Here is a 5,713-nt window from a genome sequence, read left to right on the forward strand (position 1 = left end):
AAACCCTTTCCTCTCCAATTTTCTGTTTGGTCATAGTCTTTTGTCACGGCAACAGAAGCCCTAACTATGATAATAGGCATAAACAGATTTGGGTACAAGGTGTGTGGGTTGCCGTAGCATGAGCTTCTGATTGGTTTGCTCCAGAGCATTTATTCCATTGTGTGAATTTTCCTCTGAAAGGAAGCATGAGAGAGGGTAAGAGTAGAGTTCGTGGGTGAGTCTGTGAATACAGGAGACCTTGGTGCCTGGGTTGTAGCAGAACTCACGAAAAGGATGTAGTGTTTCCACACAAAGATAATAAGGTTTAGTCTTTCCGTTCTGAAAGCACCATGATCACATCCCACAAGCTTCTACTGTTTAGTGGGTGAGCTTTCAGAATCTCATAGCTAAAGAGCTGGCTTTTCTGTCTTCTTGAGGTAGACGCCCCTTTCCTATGTTCCTTTTCCGTCTCCTTCAGTTACAGCCCCCTGATGAGAATCCAGACTACATCCTAGGCCTTTCAGCAAACCTCCCAGCAAGTTGTGGATTCATTCTCAAGGCTCTGGCTGAGATTATACAGCAGGCATTATCACCTTCCACAACTCCCTTGTCCTACTACTCTTCTAGAGTCTCTAACTTTTCTTTTTTAAATATTTACTTATTTAGTGTTATTGCATTTGGATGCACATACCACAACACTTGGGTGGAGGTCAGAGGAGAACTTTCAGATGTCACTTGTGTACTTCAAGCTTTTAGGAGCCAGGGATTAAACACAGGATAGGTGGCAAATATCGCTATCCACTGAGGATCTCTCTAGATCAAGATTTTCAATGATTCATTAGATCATTAGATTCAATTAGCAACACCAGTCTGGTAAAGGGCAAGTGTTCAAGAGGAAAAGATGAGACAATAAGAAAGGAAAGCGGAAAAACAGAGAAAAGTCAGAAAGAAAATTTAAAGAGTACAATTGGTGGGAAAGTATATAGTCAAATCAAACAAATGGCATTTTTCTGTATCCTTAGAATGTTTCTTACACTATTCCCACTTAACACAATCACACATGTATGCGTATGCACACATGCACACACACACAAACACACACCTTGCAGTCTTATGTTTCTCTTAGTTTGGGTGAAGAAATCATGCTTTTCCACCTAACACATGCACACATTCATGCACATGTGTGTGCAAGCGTGCATGTGAATGCAAACACAAAGAAACAGAGACACACAAACACACTTTGTAGCATCATGTTTCCCTTTGTTTTGGTGAATTCTTTTCTCTATTTCCAGAGAAGTGGTGACTTCTGTGCTTCCTCCATATACTGAAAAGAAGTAGCTAAGCTCATTGGTAGGAATCTAACTCCTATCTACATGCTATTGGAGATGAGGCTAACATCCTGGAAGTCACCATATACTGTTCAGCAAATATACTTTAAAATGAGCAGTCATGAGGAAAATGCAAATCAAAACGAAAATGAGATTAAGTCTTGTCCCAGCTAGACAGGTTATTTATCAAAAAAATAAAACATAAATATTAGTCAAGTGTGATAGCACATGCCTGGCATCACATCACCCAGAAAGTTGGGGCAGGAGAATCTCAAATTCAGGGCAAAAGTGACCTATAAATAGACATTCTGCTTCCAAAAGAAAGTGCATAAGAATGTAAAGAAAATAAATGTTTTATATCCCGTTGGTGGGAATATGAATTACATTAAGAAGAACAGTACATAGGTCTCTAAAAAAATTAATATTAAGATTGCCATTTGGTCAAGCCATCCCAGAAAGCAGCAACCAAAGGCATACCTCTGCCATCTGACATGGCATATCCATACTTATTGCAGTATAACTCACATTGGTCAAGATACAGAATCAACCTAAGTGAGAACCCATCAGCAGATGAATAGATACAGAAAATGTGCGCGCACACACAGATTCTCTCTCTCTCTCTCTCTCTCTCTCTCTCTCTCTCTCTCTCTCTCTCTCACACACACACACACACACACACACACACACCGAAATATCCAGTCATTTAAAAAAAATGAAATGTTGTCATTAGCATTAAAGTTGAGGGGCATTGCATTACTCAAATAAGTCAGACCGAGAAAGACAGATAGAGCAAATGCTTCCCTCTGTGGAAGCTAAAGTTTCTGTGTGAGTGTAGGATAATGAGAAACTGAGGAGTATGAACGGAATGAGAGACATGTGAACATTTACAGTGTTCAGCAGCATGGTGGGGCAACAACAGCCCTCATATGATCCGTGAAGATCTAGAAGTGAATCTTAGAGCCCCAAATAGGAAGAAATGTTGATGACTTGAGAGTTCTGGTTCCCTTCTGTGGCTCAAATTAAATACATGTGTTGAAACATTAAACTCTAGCTTATGAACACATATGACTTTATATTAATTGAAACAAAATAAAAATGCTACCATTTAGCCCCTTCTGGATTCCCCTTACTGCCTGAAGGACACATGTAAGAAAAACACCCTTCCACCTCGACTCTCCAGTGCTGAACTGGCCTACTCATGCCTTCCTTTGGATAAACAGTGATGGATTATCCTGTAAGATAGTGTGTATTGAGTAGCAATTCTATGTGCAGATGGGTAGAAGTCAGCTAAGAAAGAGATATCTCTCCGTGGATAGACTTTCTGTCCTGATGTGGGAAAACATAGACACTCTGCTTCCGTATCAGGATCACATTTTCATCATAGTACTTGGGTGATCCTCAGGCATTTTCTTTTCTCTATACCAGGATTTCACTTTGATAGGATTCAGCTGCCATGTGTTTCTACCTGACTGGGTTTAAACAGTGGTTCTCAGACTTTAGGATTAGGCCATCAATTGCTAGATCCCAGTATTAGAGTCTGTGAATCCTCAGGCTGCAGATGAAGTCAAAGAATAGGCATGCTAACAAATTCTCAGGCTTCCTAGATGAGGCCTCTGCTGTGATTTCAAGGACCACACTTTGAGAATTATTGTTCTACTTACAGGAAGGGAAGAAATGGAAGCTTCATAATGGTCACCATATTTGTGGTTCCTGGTTAAATACTTCTCTTCCCCCTGAGTTACAGGATGGCAGCAACCTTGTCTATCTTATCATCATAGTATCCTCAGTGCCTAGCATGAATTAAGAGCTCAGAGATTGTATGCTAATGAGTTAGACACAACACATGTCCTTACTAATCCGACATTTCTAGCACGCAGAACATTTCACTATGACGTGTGCAGTGAGATATTCCACACAGAATTCTCCTGGGAGGTACAGAAGCTACATGCTACAAATCTTTAGAGATACAAACTATTTCATGGGCAACTGTGTGTCTATTCCCAGTGATATCTGTCCTGACTGGAAATTGAAAGAACCAAACATGAACTGTATATTTATTTGATTAGCCCGTAGGGAGGGTCTGAGAAGTCCTTCTCTCTTCTAACCCTGAGTGGGAAATCAGGGTTCAGTGGCCACTGTGATTAGAGCTGATGACAATAATAAGCCTTGTATGCTCTCTGTGGGGTTGCTAACAGTTAGGAATGCCCTGATTACTCACCGACTTGTTCTGAATACATTGGAATATAGCTGGAGCTGAGATGAAGAGATGAGCTCAGAAATAAATCAAATTTGGTACAGAAACACATCTATATTTCATGTGCCTACTTCTGCAGGAATGTCTCAGTAATTAGTTTAAAAATATCCATGACATCTGTTGATTCTTCTACTTTTAAGTTTAAATCTTCAATTTTGCCTGTTTTGCAGAAGATTTTGTTGCAAAGCAGAGACACAGGAAGAAGGTGTTGCAGTAACTATCATAAAATATCCTTGGTTTCTCCCAGTATGATGGTGGAGGCCATTTCACTGGTCAGTCTGACCTGATGGAGAAGCATGGCTCTTTAAACCCTTGTGAGAAATGAATGGGCTATAAACAACCATGTGGCACATTTTCCTGCGTGTAGCACTGAACCATGAGTGTTTGATTATTTCAGTGTTTACATATATGCCCCAGGAAAGGTAGGTTCTTTGAAACACACAAGCAAAGCCATATCTGCCTTTCAGCTCTTCAGGTGGAGAAGCCTCTGGAGAACATTATACTGCCTCAGGTCAATCAGCTAAAAAATTGTCCCACAAAAATTGTTATGAGAATTAAGGGAGAAAAATGTGTGAAGTAAAAATAAGAATTATATAAAGATAGCTTGCATTGCTATCATTGTTATTATTGCGTGTGATACTTAAGAACACCCGAGGCCCACCACATCCATACAACTCATTAGGGGGATCTGCTTCAAAGCATTACCCATGACTGACAGATGCCTTACATTACAGCTGTGTCTAATCCTTCAAAGCTGCCATCTATATGACTTGATTACATTTGATTACAGCTCCTTCCTGGAACATCTTCTTTCTCACAAGGTCTTCACCTGTGTTCTCTTTGTCTAAAGTAATTATAGAGTCACCATTTCACTAACCTCCCTCACCCTATCCCATCCAGAACCAGTGTTCTGTCTCATTTCCTCCAGACCTGGGCTGCTACCAGCCAATCCCATGCTGTAGGATCTCTCCTTGTTTGCTGGTGTGTCTCTTCCTCCAGATGGTGAACATTCTTAGATGGGAATCTGATAATACTGAAGAGTTGATCTTAAAGGAAGCATCCAACCCATAAAAGAAAATTATCCAGTCCCAGGACCCAGGGAAAGATCTTACCTCAAAACACAAGGTCCAACTCCTAACAAGTTACCTCTTACTTCTGGTGTGGGATTCCCCTCTGTAAGCTGTGAATACAATTGGTTAATTAATAAAGAAAACTGCCTTGGCCCATTGATAGGGCAGAACTTAGATAGGCAGGAAAAATTACACTGAATGCTGGGAGAAAGGAGGTGGAATCAGAGAGAAGCCATGGAGCCCTGCTGGAGTCAGACAAAACTTTAGCGGGTAAGCGGCAGCCATATGACGATACATAGATTAATAGAAATGGGTTAAATTAATATGTAAGAGTTAGGCAATAAGAAGGTAGAACTAATAGGATAAGCAATTATTTAATTAATACAATTTCTGTGTGATTATTTTGGTTCTTGGCAGCGGGAACCAACAAGCAGCTCTTTCCTCCTACATACCTCACACAAGTACACACACACACACTTCACAAACACATACACACATGAGCACATACACATATACTATATGTAAATAAATAATGTCATGTTGAATAGTGCAAAATATAAAATTAAATTTTACTTATCATGGATAAGATGTATCTATTTCATGTGTGTGATATTAGAGTGTATAGCCAGAATAGAATGTTTATATCAAAGCAAAAAAAAACCTACCTAAATTGTAACAGGCCAATCACTTGAAACATCATGTTCCCATTAGTTATGGTTTTTAATTGTTGAGTAAATTATATAAGCAATGGGATACACTAAGGTTTTGCTTTCACTTTTTTTCTCTTTCCACTGACTGTCTTCATAGCAGAGGAACAAAGCAGAGGAAAATTGTTCACCTCATGGCAGCCAGGAAGCAGAGAGAAAGACGAGGACTGGGCATAAGGGACCTACTTCAAGAGGACACCTCAATAATGTATCTTCCTCCAACTAATCCCAGCTTTCCAATAGTCTGATCAACTATGCATTTATCAATGAATTCCTCCATTGATTAAGGTATAGCCTTTATCACCTTTCAACTCATCAGTGTGCAACAAAGCCTTAACATGAACCTATGAATACATTTATAAATTCAAATCATAA

This window comes from Chionomys nivalis, chromosome 17 (assembly GCF_950005125.1).
Source record: "Chionomys nivalis chromosome 17, mChiNiv1.1, whole genome shotgun sequence".
Taxonomy (NCBI): domain Eukaryota; kingdom Metazoa; phylum Chordata; class Mammalia; order Rodentia; family Cricetidae; genus Chionomys; species Chionomys nivalis.